The sequence below is a fragment of the Octopus sinensis genome, linkage group LG6, assembly GCF_006345805.1.
Source record: "Octopus sinensis linkage group LG6, ASM634580v1, whole genome shotgun sequence".
In the NCBI taxonomy this organism is placed as follows: domain Eukaryota; kingdom Metazoa; phylum Mollusca; class Cephalopoda; order Octopoda; family Octopodidae; genus Octopus; species Octopus sinensis.
Genome location: NC_043002.1, coordinates 18,049,145 through 18,066,644, shown reverse-complemented (window position 1 = coordinate 18,066,644; position 17,500 = coordinate 18,049,145).

Genomic DNA, 17,500 nt, shown 5'->3' with positions numbered 1-17,500 from the left:
TGTCTTCGCTGCTGACTGATTACCTGTCTCCTTTTCATGACTAGTATTTCACACTTATCTATGCCAAATTCCATGCCTATATCTTTGCTGAAGAGTCTTACGTTCTGTATTAACGAATCTATCTCTTTTTCACTCTTACTAAAAAGCTTCAGATCATCCATGTAGGGGAAATGGCTAATTTTTCTCGTACTATTTCTGAACTGACACCCTACCTTTGCCTTCATTAATACTAAACTGAGGAAGATCAAACATAAGAATAATATTAAAGGGGATAACGAGTCCTCTCGGAAAATTCTTCTTTTGATATTAACTTTCCTAAGACTGTGTCAACTGAGTAGAGATCTACTATCTATTTCTTCATAGAAACAGCTAATTCATTCTCTTATGTTGTCTGCTATACTGAAAATATTCAAACATTCGCTTAACCATGAGTGTGGGACTTTCTTATAATCTATCCTTGCTATTGTTAGATTTTTATTTCTAGTTTTTACTTCATCCAGGACTGCTTTGCCAATGTACAATAAATCTTGCGTTCCTCCTTTCTCTTCTTCTGGAGTAAATTTTGATTGTTAAGGTGCTCGTATAAGCCTTCTGAAAGCATTCCTGTTAACAGCTTCCACACTAATGGTAAGCAAGTGATTGCTCTATAATTCCTAGTTATACTACCCTTGCTTTTATCGTTTTTAAAGTGAATTGTCCTCCTTTTATTCATCCAGTCAGGTATTACTCCTTCATTAAAGCAATCCTGAAGTTGTTCCCTCAACTTCCCATATAAACTACTCCATTTCTGTAGCCGATACCCTTGAACTAAATCTGGTTCTGGGCTCTTCCAATTCGGCATTAGCCTTAGATCTGGCTGCTTTTCACTACTTTTCCGCTCACTTTTTTAACCATACTGCATCTCCATTATGATTGACTCCTGAACTTTCTCGCTTCTTCTGCATTGGCTTTCATATCTTCAGTACTTCGTTCTCCACTATTTATTTGGTCTGTCTCAAATGTGGCCTGTCTGAATCTATTCTGTTGATACTGATCTGTTCTTTTATATCTGTAAAGTTTACTTGCTACTGCTATGATACTTCTACTTTAATTATATTATTTACATTTGACGGATATTTGTTCTCATCTTGTTTGTTATTAACATAACGTTTCGGCTAATATACCTTCCAGCCTTCATCAGGTGTCTTGGTATAATTTCGAATATTATTATTATTATTATTATTATTATATTATTATTATTATTATTATTATTAGTCTTATTATTATTATCCTCCTCCTCCTCCTTATCATCATCATCATCATTATTATATTGAGGGAAAGAGCAGTGCATGCCATCAAAGTGACACTGGGGTAAAATATACGAAGCCCAGTATACTCATCATGACTACTCGTCTGATACACCAGGCACATGGATCACAACCATATGTGTGCGAAATGGTAATCTCATATCAAGATAAACAGCACATGACCTTGCAGGTGGGGCCCAGTTAGAATTTTCTTCTGGTCGAGTAACCCATCCCGTTCAAAAGGTTCCTGAAAAAGGGTTGTTTACGGATGTTGAACGAAACACCCATGTTTCCAGAGGTGAAAGATTCAATTCCCAAAGAATCTCTGTCAACACATGGATATGATGCTCCCCGCTACTTCTGCTCGCGATGAGAGATACACATATTGTCAGCCACTAAGGGACATGGTCAACTGGTTAAGGTCAAACAACTGTGGTATTGAGTAAAATATTTGCTGTAGCCCATCTTTTATACCAAGACAAAACAATGTACGTGATAACACTTGCAATGAGATAAGATCAGAAGCCACGAGAGCCACTGTCTAGTACTGCCTCAGGGCAATTCTTCTTCTTCTTCTTCTTCTTCTTCTTCTTCTTCTTTCTTCTTCTTCTTCTTCTTCTTCTTCTTCTTATTCTTCTTCTTCTTCTTCTTCTTCTTCTTCTTCTTATTATTATTATTATTTTATTATTATTATTATTATTATTATTATTATTATTATTATTTTATTATTATTATTATTATTATTATATTATTATTATTTTATTATTATTTTATCATTATTATTATTATTATTATATTATTATTATTATTATTATTTTATTATTATATTATTATTATTATTATTATTATTTATTATTATTATTAGTAGTAGTAGTAGTAATAGTAGTAGTATTAGTATCATCATCATCACTACCATCATCTTCATCATTATTATTTCATTTATTTATTCAGTTAGCTATTTATTTTACTGGACATGTTGCTGACAGTACAAATAATAACATATATGCAGCTGATCATTATGATAATGATGATGATAATGACGACGACGACAACGATGACGTTGACGGTGATGATATTAAAGACGATGGGGAGATTATTTCTGTTGCTGCTGCTGACAACGTTGTTGTCGCTTTTGTTACTTGTTGACGATGCCGATCATGATGATATTGGCAATGGCACTAGAAATTCTTTGCAAAGTTATTGAGAGATATACATTATACCAATAAAAAATATCATTATTACTAGAAACGTGTGAAAAAGAAAAGAAAAAAAGTAAGAAAAATTTAGAAAAAAATCGAAAGAAAGAATATAATGAAAAGAAAAAAAATGAAAGTGGAATACTTGAAACATATTTGAAGGAGATTTGAGAAAATGGAAAAGAAAATAATCAGGAATGAAGTAAGGATGTCTTGTAATTATCTTGTTGCAGTAAAGAAAATATATAAAAAAAATAACTAGATTTTTTAAAAAATGAATAAAATATAGATTATCTCTATTTGTTAATTTGGCATTTTTATTTGTTGAATTGAAATAAAAAATAAGAAAATAACAAATAAAATATTAAAAATATGAGTAATCTAATGAAAAAAATAAAGAAAATGATAAAATGAGATATAAGAGCGATAGAAAAACTATCAATTGATGCATTAAAATGTTTTCTAAATTACATGTTAAAACCAGATAACGCGTCTTTGATATTATTGGGATATGTTGTTATATTTTTATTAGTCAAACAATGTATTTGTATGATTAATAGTAGGAGCAAGTCCTGGTCAAGAGGGTCATTGACATAAAAAAACAGCCAATGATTCGTTCATATGGAGTCCATTTCTATACCGATGAAATTACTTGGAACATTGATTCAAAGAAAACCGTTGATTATAGACTAGTAATCACAAAGTTTGTAACAGGTAGCAAGAGTGACTATGCGGTTGAGAGGTTTGTGTGTCGACTACGAGTACTGCTTTACCTTAGTTATAGCATGACAAGCCTCAGCGATCGCCCAGCAAGTTATTTTTGTTGTTTAACACCAGGTCAAATTAAATTGATGCGAAGTATGATGGAAGACGTTCCAGTCGTGACTATCAGTACTTCGTTACCCACTGCTTCACCCCTAATCGGTAAGGTGTGATTTGAGAGGGTTTGGGGTGTTACATTTATTAGGTCGAGTAAATATGTGAAAGATCCCTCGTTATATAGTTACCTGATGTTTTCTACGGTATCGTAGTAAAAGTAAATTGCCTTGACTATAACAAACCATGCAAACCAACCCCACGGTCGACCCCCTATCGGTAGAGGTGAAGTACCCCCGTCCCTCCACTAAAACTCATCTCTTATTCCTATTGTGCATAATGAGGTTTCCGCCTGTATATATTGTGCCGTGAAAATTATTCTATAAAGTGCTTTTCTTGAGCAAAAATAATTTGTGCAGAGATAAGCTACGGGGATCAATCAAAAGATATGGCTATGCAGTTGCATAACATTGCTGATGTTAATTATTCAAAAAGATACAGGAATTTACACTACGTTGTGATTCAGTATTTAAGTGTTTTAGATGAAAGAGTCTGATATCTTTCTATTGTGTGACTGAATGTTGTGCAATATGTATTACGATAGATTTCTTTGGTTCAACAGAGACTTGGCTGCCGATAAAATGTTTTGGGGTCTTGCATAGTAATGGATACCTTTTTCTTCTTTGTGCATATGTATGCAATGGGATAATGGTTGTATTTTCAGAATACATGAGAAAGCGATGGAGGGAGAGAGAGACGATGGGGAGAGAGAGTGGGAAGATGTGAAAAGAAAGGGTTGGTGAAAAGGAAAGAGAACGAATATGAAAGATACATTCAAAGGAAGGTGTTTAAATTTTGTTCCACTGTGTGGATAGTTAGTGTAGTATTTGTAAAGGATTTATGTATTGAAATAGCGGGATATTATAAAGATAATCCCCACTGTATCTAAATGGCCTTTAATTTTAAATATTCCTGTTTCACTGTGAATCCAATATTTGTAATAGAATAGGTTTCGTTTTGTGTGATTTATAGTTTATACCTACTTGCATAGGATTATAGTTAAGAAAATATCTTATCGACCTCGTATATTTATTTTAGACAAAACATCCTTTACTCTATTGAGTACATGTAATATATTCGATATTACATTTGATCTAGCTATTACATCTTTACATAACATCTAATGCAGCTTGATGCTCTTCCGTGCATGAATTATGGAATGATTGTCTGTTTCTATATAAAAGTGAAACTGCTTTACAATGTTTTCCCTTCTGACTAAAGCGGTTATTTGTAGAAGGCATTTCTAATAATGTTCGGATTTGAAGCGCTAGCTTCACATTAATTGCATATGCAAGTCTCAGTATTGATATATTCAATACCTTTTATTTTGATAATATTATACTCAAGATAATAAGACGAGGACGCTCCGACCGAGGGAAATCAGTGTTGCAGAGAAGCCAGGATAAAGATATTTCCTTGAAACCGTTTATATATTTCAGTACTCGGGTATGTGAAACGGGTTTGATTCCTGTTTGATACATTCCATCGATCTTTTTCTATCTGCGATTTCCGTTTATATTCAATAGTTTTGAGAAAAGTGCACTATGCCAGGCTGATTTTCTCCACTTTTTAATGCATAAAGGCAGAGATATGAAGACTGTCTTACGATTCACTCAGAGCTACGACTATTAACATTTCATATGACCTCACTTTTCTCAGAATATTTTGATCGATGTTTAAAGGTAATTTATTCCTTCTTGGTGTTGGATACGTGAGGTTTCCTCAATACAACACTCTGTAAAAGATTGCTTCATCGGAGGATTAAGTATTCATCCTTCGAACGATGACGTTCAGATTTCTGTTTGTTTGGATGTGAATGTACAATGGTGTGTCAATATGAAGTCCCTGAAGTATAAATCTTTGACGACTAAATTTAAATACTCAGAAATATATCGTACATCATACCGATATCTCTACCAGAAATGCAGCATCAAATAAGATGCACCTTACAGAACATTCCTTTCATCGTTATTTGCATCTGTATATCGGACAATTATATACGGCATGGGTTGTTCAAAGATCGATAGTGATGCAGAGAAAAGTACATCAATCAAAAGAGCAACAGATAAAGGAAAACTGAAACTTTAGAATAAGAAAACAAAATTGTTAAAACATTATGGAAACAGAAATTCAAGTTACAGATATACGAGAAAGACTACTACAAGTCGATTAGATAATAAAACAACCTATATAATTGTTATATTTCGGAATGGTCATTTTGCCAGTTTAGCCAATAAAAACACACGTACTATATATTTGGTGTTATTTTGCTTCAGTGTTATTTATTTTTTTACATTAATCTTAATCTTATTTCGGCCAGAGTTCTTTCGTCGCACTTATTGGCTAAACTGGCAAAATGACCATTCCGAAATATAACAATATCTGTTTCAACACACGACTTCACATAAAAAAAATCTTGCACAACAAATATATAAACGAACCTATATAATATATTTTGAGAAAGTGTCAGCTTAAAGTGATTCTTATAGTAATTCTTAAATAAATTCGAAATGGTCTGACAGAAGGTTACATAAGTCAGTCAAAATGAAAATGTCGCAAATGAAACTTGGAAATAAATCGATGGGAAATATATGAAGGAGTGCCATCATCTGAAACCAAAAAAATGTCAGTAGGAATGAGATAGAAAACTTAGCATATTAAAACGCAAGAAACATCGAAATATATGGATCGAAGTAGTGATAGGAATTAAAACAAATTTTTGATTGGAAAAATTTAAAGTGTTGGTAAAGTGCCAAATGAAAGTGAAGGTGTAAATTTAGGTCTAAGTTCTAATTTCTCATTAATAAATATTTATAATGTATCAGTAAAATTACGGAAAGATAATCCAAAACATAAAACAGATGAATACAGGAAATAGAAAAGAATTGAAATAATACAGTCAGTGGAGATTAGCTGGGGAAGGCAAATCTCATTTAGTGAAATTTGTAAATTTGTATAGTTTCGTATGCCATGAGGAAGATTACAGCGATAATGTTAAGAGGAAGTCTTTCTTTGTATTTTATGAGGAAAATATTTAAACATAGAATAACAAAACAAAACAGACAAAATATAAATGATAAACACTCATAACCAATATCTCCAGTAATTTAAACACAGAAGCAACACAATGAAATTAAGATTGCGAGCGATTGCAAAAATATGGAGAATACTTTGAATAAGATAGAAACGCAGAAAAGCTAGTCATAGGTGAAAAAGAAAGCATACAGAGCAACAGTGATATCACAAAATACAAATAAGAATCGAGAAATGTTACTGCTGCTGCTGCAACTACTACTACTACTACTACTACTACTACTGCTACTACTACTACTACTACTACTACTACTATTACTACTACTACTACTACTACTACCACCACCACCACCACCACCACCACCACTACTACTACTACTACTACTACTACTACTACTACTACTACTGCTGCTGCTGCTGCTGCTGCTGCTGTTGCTGTTGAGCGTAGCGGTCTTCGTCCAGTGGGAGAAGTCCGAAACGTGGTCCTTTGCTATTCGTAAGACCCGCAGAAGAGAAAGCAGGTTACCCCCCAACACCGAGAGCATCGACGGATGGATGAATGCACATCAGGCTCGGCAGTTACGTAGGAAGCCGGGGACAAGAAACAGAAAGAAAGTGTGAGAGAAAGTTGTAGCGAAAGGGTACAATAGGGGGCGCCACCAGCCCCTGCCGGAGACTCGTGGAGCTTTAGGTGTTTTCGCTCAATAAACACACACAACGCCCGGTTTGGGAATCGAAACCGCGATCCTCCGACCGCGAGTCCGCTGCCCTAACCACTGGGCCATTGCTCCTCCACTGCTGCTGCTGCTTTTACTGATTTCTTTACTACTCCTTTAAGGGTTGACAAAAACATTGAAAGCCAAATAGCCAAACAGAATAATCTCCCCGAAAAGGTTCGAAGTTCCGAAGGCTACTCGTAGAATCCATAGAAAAACCACAGTCAGCTTGACCACTAAAGCAAGTGCTCACTTCTTGTTGTCCTTGAATCTACAGGTGCAAGTTCAACGAAAGCTCGTACACTTGGAATATGCTGGCCGCTCTCTACCATCTTTCAATAAATTTGCCCGAGAAGCACTTTCTTGCCTACTTATTCATTTTTTCGAATAACACTTGAAAACGTTGATGAGAGCTCGTCCAAAAAGAATGTGTTTGTCTCCAGCCCTTCAATTCGCTCCACCACACAACCTCTTTCGCTAAAACTAGCTGACAAAGACATTCAGTCCATTTCGATGAAAGGAAGTCACCAGGACGATATTATGAATCGATTCCGAGCTGATGCGTCCACTTCGTGACAGGAAATTTTCAGCATAATTTCGGACGCTAGATGAGAGCACATGAAAAGCTGCATCGCTCGAGATTTCTGAAGTGGAGGCACATGGCCTAGTTAGAGTAGCGGACTCGTGGTCGAGGGATCGCGGGTTCGAACCTCAGAGCGGGCGATGTGTGTGTTTATGAGCGAAACACCTAAGTTCCACGCGGCTCCGACAGAAGGTAATGGCGGACTTCTGCTGACTCTTTCGCCACAACTTTCTCTCACTCTATCCTCCTGCATCTTGCAGCTCACATGCGACGGACCAGTGTTCCGTCCAGGTAGGGAACCTTAACGCCAAGGAAACCAGAAAACCCTTATGAGCCAGGCATGACTTGAGAAGGAACAAACACACACAACAACAAACACATTTCTGAAGAGATTTTGGAAATCTCGGGCATGGCTGACAGATGGCGCTTCTTTGCCGCTATAGTTTATCTCGAATCAGCAGCAGTACCCCTCATTAGCACTTGCAAGCTAGAAATGTCTGGATAATATTCATAAACCCCCTTCCCATTTCATTCCAGATTGTCTTAGAGATGCGCTGATGTAAAGTCAGCAAAAATAGTTGCCAAGCGTAGTTAAGAAATCCTGGTATCGCTGACCGTTATGACACCCACAACGAGAGATCTGTGGTCACAATTACGAGTGAGAGCTAGTTTAAGTACTGGATGCTTCTCACAAGATTTCTAGTTGTTGTCATTATTATGACAACATTATTATTATGATTCTTTTAGCCCTTCATGAAGCCCCATAACCTATTTTTTAGGGTGACTCATCCACGATCTTGAGAGAAACAAAAGCACTCTAATATACGTCACACCAGTTCATTCATCTCTAAATAAGTTCCATTAATAGCTGAGATGTAAACTCTGTAACGAACCACCGTCACATTCACAAGTGTATTTTGCAACGAAAGTTAATTAAATGCCATGGAAACGAGATTCAACTCTGGCCTGAAGGGTCCTTGGTCTCATGACAGATGTAAATGTTTCAAGTGTGCTTATGTCCTTCCTAATGATTTTTCTCCTGCTCAACTAATATTAATCATGACCAATAACTTTTTACTCAGATATTTCTTTTGTATAAATTTATTTTCCTCTTTCGAGACCTTGCACATTCTCAATAATTTTAAAATATATCTTTATAAAAATAATTTAATTAATGTTACTTTCACTTGAACATTTATATTTTAATGACATTTATTCGACTAGATTGCAGAAAACAACAAACATTATTTAATTATCTTATTTGCTTAATTTCTTCCAAATATTTATATTGATTTCAAATATTTTGGCGTTTTCTTCTTCTTATCTTGTTTTATGTCAAATTAAGGTCACAACGAGTTAAAAACTAGTTAGAAACCCCAATAATATAATTTCCGATGAAAAAAAAAACTATAAAATATATCATATTTAATTTTTATAAAATATTGTATTTGCTTGTATGTATGTATGTATGTATGTATGTATGTATGTATGTATGTATGTATGTATGTATGTATGTATGTATGTATGTATGTATGTATGTATGTATGTATGTATGTACGATTCTATCTATCTATCTATCTATTATCTATCTATCTATCTATCTATCTATCTATCTATCTATCTATCTATCTATCTATCTATCTAGCTAGCTAGCTAGCTAGCTAGCTAGCTATCTCAGTATCATTAACTGAGATTTTTTTTATGCTTCATAATAATTAAAATTTTCATTAATAAATGCAATTAATTACCAGATGAAATATGTAACACATGGACATATATACAGCTGTTAATAAGCATATATGTATGTATGTATATATATATATATATATATATATATATATATATATATATATATACATATATATAATTATATACTTATATATATATTTGTGTTCTGTTATATATATATATATATATATATATATATATATGAATGTATGTATATACATACATAAAACGTAACCAATGTAGATTTATTTAGCGTTTATGATGTAGTTAATTGTATAAATTGAAATATTATATCACACATGTATTTCTGAAAAACACTAATTAGGTAAGCGAAATGAATTATAATTGATAAACTCAATTCACACATACACACACAGACATACACACACACACGCCATACACATACACACATATACACACAGACATACACACACGTCGACGTGCCCGAACACACAATCGCACACACAAACGCACGGACATGCACACATGTTTCTCTCTGTGGCAAGTCATGTTGCAAAACAGGCACCGTATAATGCATCTAGAGAAAGACCACGCATTTGACTGGCTTAAAATACAGGCAACTATTAGACTCTGACCAGTGCTGTTATGTCCTCTCTTATTCCGTCGGACATTCGAAAACCATCTGTCTCGCCTCATTAGACATTTTTTTTTTTGGTTTCCAGCACCTCTGGCTCTTCTGACCAATATTTACAGTCCATTCACCTTGAAACATAGCCTCTCTCTATTTCCTTGCTTTCAGATGTCAACTTGCAAGTGGGACGATGTCGACTGCACTATCCCAAATTTCGGGATAGGGATGGCTGCAAAAAAACCCAGCAATTGTGTATGTGTATGCGTGTGTGTGTGTATGTGTGCGTGCGTGTATGTATATATATATATATATATATATATTATATATATATATATATATATATATTAATAAATATAAGGGTAGCAAAAAATTCTAGAAAAAATTTTCCGCTACCAGCGGTCTAGTGAGATACAAAAAATAGACTATATAATATACAAAGACTATATAATATACATTCCGCTTTGAGTTTGAGTTTGGCTGCTCTTTCTAGTGAGTCGAATGTCCTATATGGCCATTCCTTATATATATATATATATATATATATAATATATATATATATATATATATATATATATATATATGTGTTGTGTGTGTGTGTGTGTGTGTGTAAAAGGAAAATAAGTCAAGGTAGAAAATGCCAAATAATTTTATCATAAAAACATTTAGTACCGATTTCAGTCATTGAGACTTTTTCAACTCTAAGTATGGAAAACAATCAAATTTTGGAAAAATTAAATGAAAAGTTTTTTAAAAGAATATTTGCATAGTATTCAAATACATGGGACATTTTCCTTGTTTCTGCCTGTCTCTGTCTCTCTTGTTTACTCTTCTAGGTTCGAGAACGTTGTGAATTATTGGCAGAGAATAATAATAATAATAATAATAATAATAATAATATAATAATAATAATAATAATAATAATAATAATATTCTGCTCAATACCACAGTTTTGCTTGTCAGTTGTTTGACCTTAACCAGTTGAGCATGTCCCTTAGTGGCTGACGATATGTGCATCTCTGATCACGAGCAGAAGTAGTGGGGGAGCATCATAGCCATGTGTTGAGAGGGATTCTTTGGGTTTGAATAATTAACCTCTGGAAACATGGGTGGTTCTTTCAACATCCTTAAACAACCCTTAATCAGGGACCTTTTGAGCGGGATGGGCTACTCAACCTGAAGAAAATTCTAACTGGGCCCCACCTGCAGGTCATGTGCTGTTTATCTTGATATGGGATCACCATATCGCGCACATATGTTGTGATGCATGTGCCTGGTGTACCTTTATCAGACGGGTAGTCATGATGGGTATATTGGGCTTCGTATATTTTACCCCAATGTCACTTTGATGGCCATGAACTGCTCTCTCACTCAATAATAATAATAATAATAATAATAATAAATAATAATAATAATAATAATAATAATATAATAATAATAATATAATAATATTCTGCTCAATACCACAGTTTTGCTTGTCAGTTGTTTGACCTTAACCAGTTGAGCATGTCCCTTAGTGGCTGACGATATGTGCATCTCTGATCACGAGCAGAAGTAGTGGGGGAGCATCATAGCCATGTGTTGAGAGGGATTCTTTGGGGTTTGAATAATTAACCTCTGGAAACATGGGTGGTTCTTTCAACATCCTTAAACAACCCTTAATCAGGGACCTTTTGAGCGGGATGGGCTACTCAACCTGAAGAAAATTCTAACTGGGCCCCACCTGCAAGGTCATGTGCTGTTTATCTTGATATGGGATCACCATATCGCGCACATATGGTTGTGATGCATGTGCCTGGTGTACCTTTATCAGACGGGTAGTCATGATGGGTATATTGGGCTTCGTATATTTTACCCCAATGTCACTTTGATGGCATGAACTGCTCTCTCACTCAATAATAATAATAATAATAATAATAATAATAATAATAATAATAATAATAATATAATAATAATAGCAATAATAATAGTTAAAACGAAGAGCGCGATTCGGTTGTAAGATATTTTACTAGATGAAAGATATTTCAACAGTACGTCTGTCTTTGTCAAATTCAAAATAAGAAGTCATAAAAATTCAAAATTACAGAAATTTAAAGGTAAAGTATGAAGGAGAGCAACCAGCGACCACACCTTCATGGCATGACATCATCATTTAGGTCTCTTGAGCATTTAACATCCGACAACTGTCATACGACCCCGCATTCTTTTATTATACTTTCTCTTCTTTTCCTTCTTCGTGTTCTTCGTCGTATTTTCATCTCTGCCACCTCCTCCCTGATGATATAATTCCTTCAACGTGTAGACGTTGGTTGCTCTCGTTTATACTTTACGTTTAAATTTCTGTAAGTTTGAATTTTTATCACTTCATATTTTGAACTTGACAAAGACAGACGTTACGATCGAATCGCGCTCTTCGTCTTGACTGTTTACCTTTGTGAAGAGTTACGTCAATCCTTTTTTAAAATATACTAATAATAATAACAGCAACAACAACAACAACAACAACAATTAATAATAATAATAATAATAATAATAATAATAATAATAATAATAATATTAAAAATAATAATTTATAATAATAATAATAATAATAATAAGGAGAAGAAGCGAAAGAATATATATATATGTATATATATATATGTATATATATATGTATGTGTGTATATATATATATATCTCTCTCTATATAAACGGCAGTTTGTCTGTGCGTGTTTCTGTGTGTCTGTTTTCTCGTACCCTCACCCTGACCACGGCTTTCAACCGATTCTGATGAAACTTGACACACACATAGCCCAATGTCATAATTCAAAACTAACGCAGCGAAAATTTTGAAAAGTTCCCCCAGTTCTGAAAAAAATCGATAAATTCGACATGGGGTCGAGAATAAAAAAAACAAACCAAAGACTGTCTAGGGGACGCAACTCAACCTTTTTTACTCTCAAAAAAAAATTTACCATCATTTTTTTTCCATTTTTTTGCTATTTTTTGGCTATAACTCTCTAAAAATGCTTTATAGTTATTTCCCTTACAAACCTGAGCAACGCCGGGCGATACTGCTAGTATAATATATATATTATTATATATATATATATATATATATATATATATATATATATATATATATATATATATATATAGATAGAGAAAGTTTACGAAAATAAACAAAAGAGAAGGCAGGTGGTGTACAAACAAACAGATGTATTAGTATAGCGCTCAGGAATAGAAAAGTCTTTATTGTTATAATGTCTTGTTGAGATTGGTAACTGTTTATTGAATTTTCCATGTTAATGGTAAGCAAAGGATAATTCATTCATCCATTTATATATATATATATATATATATATATATATATTATATATATATATATTATATATATATATATAGCAACTTAGAATAAAGCATGGAAAACGATTAAATTGTGGAAAAATTAAATGAAATAGTTTTAAGAGTCGCTTCGCGGGTTAGAGTATTGACTTTTTGTAGAACTTTAAAATACTGAATTGTCTCAAACTGAATAATAAACGAGGCAATTTGATTGGTTAAAATTAATATATAAAAAAACACACACAGCTAGTCCAGATTTTGATTTTGTTTCACCCAGTCGGCAGTTCTGTCAGAATTATCATGTACTTGCAAAAAAGCTAGAAATATTAGTTGTCAAGGATGTTACAGATGTGGATGTACATGTCGTGGAGATAATAAACGCAACGAAAATGTAAACACACGTCGTACCACAAAGAGAATACAACTTATGGGAGGTGTCAGCACACGTAAAACAAATACGAATACAAGAAAACGCAGTGTGTATACGGAAGAATAGGATTCTGAAGCAGAAGTTAGCGATCCATCACGAATTGATTCAACAGGAAAACTTGAAGATAATTGGAAAACTACAAAACATAGGTGATCATATGGAAGTACAGTTTGATTTGTCAAGAAATTTCGCTTCAGTTTATGAAAATTCGAACTTACCACTGACAGCAACATATAACCTTATCAATGGCACTACGAACGACGTAAATGAAGGAAATTGTGAAAGCGAATCCGATGAAGAAAATTGTGCTTCCAATGAAAATGTAATATTTGATAGACACTGTTGAAGATATTGGTGTTGTAGGGAAAGGTAGAAGCAGCTTAACAAAATGTATTGTTTATAGTGTTGAAGGGAATATCCCAGAGAAGTATCGTATTGCACTTGCTGTAGCATCAAATATTAATGATTTGGTTATGGAATCAGACGATGAAAATCCTCATCAATGTAATTTATGTCGTAGGGAATTTGCATCTGCCTACAAAATGGAAATCCATAATTGCAAGGGAGCCTTAAGACAACAAGATTTAATTAGTCAAGCTAGTGTTTATGCTAAAGATATATGTGAACAGCATCGATTTGAGGTGATTAATACTAGGTCAAATGTTGAAGAACTTAAGATGTTTGATCCCATTCATGAAGCGATCCAGCATAATAATGCGTGTTGAGGATTTGAAGCAGGATGGGTAAGAATAAGAAAGCACGGTAATAAGTATGGTGGAAAGTATGTGGATCCATTTAAACAAGAAATTATCGATATGTTTAATTTGGCTAATGAAAACGAAGCTATGAAACGAGATCCATAGTACATATGTATGTATGTATGTATGTATGTATGTATGTATGTATGTATGTATGTATGTATGTATGTATGTATGTATGTATGTATGTATGTATGCATATATGTATATATGTATGTATGTATGTGTGTGCATGTATGTATGTATGTGTGTATGTATGTATGTATGCATGTATGTATATATGTATGTATGTATGTGTGTGTATGTATATACGTATGTATGTATATAAACATATGTATATATGTATGCATGCATGCATGTATGCATGTATGTATGTATGTATGTATGTATGTATGTATGTATGTATGTATGTATGTATGTATGTATATAAACAGGGTGTGTAAATAAATTGTCCTGTAATTTACTGGAAAATGAAACAATACTCAGATCTCATTTTAACAGCTATATTTACCAAAATTACATCAAAATATCTTGAAATATTAAAAGTAAATTTATTTAGCTTTCAACCACAGCATCCAGGTGACTTAGGAATCCCCTGTAACTCTTCTGGACGGTGTCCTTGTTTAAGTTGGTGAATGCTACCATAATCCTTGCTTTCAGTTCATCTTTGGTGTTACAAGGAGTTTCGCTGCTTTTTCGCTCAACTACGCGCCACACATAATAATCAAGGGGTGGCAATCTGGGGAGTTACCTGGCCTGATGTTAGGTGTGATGTGGTCACAAAAATAGTCTGACGTATGGCATGGTACAGAGTCCTGTTGCGAGGTATAGGGTCTTCCGGCAGCCGCCCTCTTGACCCAAGGTAGGACTACACTCTCTCGGCACTTGATATAGGCGTCCATGTTGAGTCTGAGGTCATATGGGAGGATGAGGCATAACGTCACATCACTAGTGATCACTCCAAATATCATGATGTTGACAGCATGGTTGATTTTGGCCACCCTCGGTACATGCTTTGGGGTTACGGCAAGCCAACGGTTGTTCTGTATTCACCATCTGATCCTGCCAGAAATGTTTCTAGTCTGAGAAAAACAGAATCATGTTCGGTTGTAAGGGATGCCTCAGTTTGTTCAAAAGCTTCATAGTGCGGTCTTTCCTCTTGTCCTTGATAGTTTGAGGTAAAAATTGGCACTTTCACATCTTGTATGAGGAATCTCGAATGTCGTTATGAACTACCTGCCTGATAAGCAACTCAGACACTACCATTTCCCTGGCGATGGACTTGGTTGACTCGGGGGATCACTGTCAATCACGGCCTGGATTCAAGAGTTCTTTACTGATCAGAACGACCAGAGTGAGTTTTCTGAGCTGCCTTACCTTCGTAGTCTACGTTAGACTCACCCAACTCTTTCCGAATTCTCTTCTGCACTGTCTTCAGATTGACACCCAAACACTCTGAAATGTTCTTACTGAAGCTTCCGGCGCAAATGCCAAACTGTACAGCATGTCGTTTGCAAATTTCTGACAAAGTGGATTGCGTCATAGAGCGGTTTTTTTTTGTTCTCACAGACGGTGCCCAACTGATTCTATTATATTCTGTTGTCGACAAAATCAGAAACACACCGCATGCGCGAAATTAAAAATACAAAACGTTGACAATTTGCCCAACGCAGCCTGTACATATAAGATCAAATTCTCCTATGTTTTGTTTCCTGCGTGGGAATACACTTCTTTACATATATACATACACTTCTTTTACATATAAACACTCATATACCTACACATGTATGTATATAATTTTATTTTACTTTCCTATAGTTCTCCATCAGATTAAATAATGACTACATTCTCCTACAGTTGTGGATGCTTTGCTGAAAATGTACAAGGATTTCCTTATGGAATAACACACACACACACACACACACACCTATAGACACACACGTGTCACTTCCAGGGAATTGATAATGAACGTTTCCTTAGGAAAGAACGAAGACAATTTTATATAAATTTTACTCAGGAGGGGATATAGCACTCATAAATTGTTACAACACTGTCGAGAGGGTTGGAGGTAGTTATTTTCGGGCGAGAAACATGGCCCGCATACTTGCATACGGGGCTCTTTTGAAGACCCCAGAGTTGCCAGGTGGCGTTGTGGTTTACATAGTAGCTCTACCTAGAGCGCTCTCCTATGATGTGAAATCTTGATGCCCTTTCGGAAAGAAGTAAATAAAAAATCTTTGGAAGGCGTGACTCCAATCAAATAGCAAACAGTTTCACTTATACGCTGTCTAGACTAAACTACGAATAAACTATTGATGTGGCCACATTCAAATGCATAGGAGTTTAGGTATAAAAATCGCCAGAAGCAATGAGCTGGTAATGTTAAAATATGTATGATTATCTGCTGCAAAATATTCTTTACGGAAAATTGCTTGATGGAACGGATTCAATTAAAAGTGCAAGGAATGAACATTCAAAATCCGTATATTGATTTTCCCATGAAGTTCCTTGATGCATCTGCTTCTCCAGTCTATGGTTAAAAATAACATGTTCGACGCGACAATTTTGGAAATAAACGTAAAAAGAAAGTAGGTCAACAAGGAAGATTCTATTTTAAACAACCAGCTTGTCAGCAATATTTTATGTCAACGCTAGGCTTATAAGAGCACGACAGAACACAGGTAAATAGAATGGTTATCTCATACAAGCACACACTCACACACACACACACACACACACACACACACACACACACACACACACACACAAAAGCACACAAACACAGACGCACTTAAAGAGAGAGTATGAAACAATGTGTGTGGTGGACTCGAGCGAAAGGATTAGAGACAAACACTTACCTCTCTGGCCAGTCGCTCATCAACTTTTTCAAGTACCGCTTGAAAAGGAGGATGAGAATGGAGAGTCAGGTTTTGTCTCGTGAAAGTTTCAAAAGAAGGTGGGGGAATGTAGCAAAAATGGTG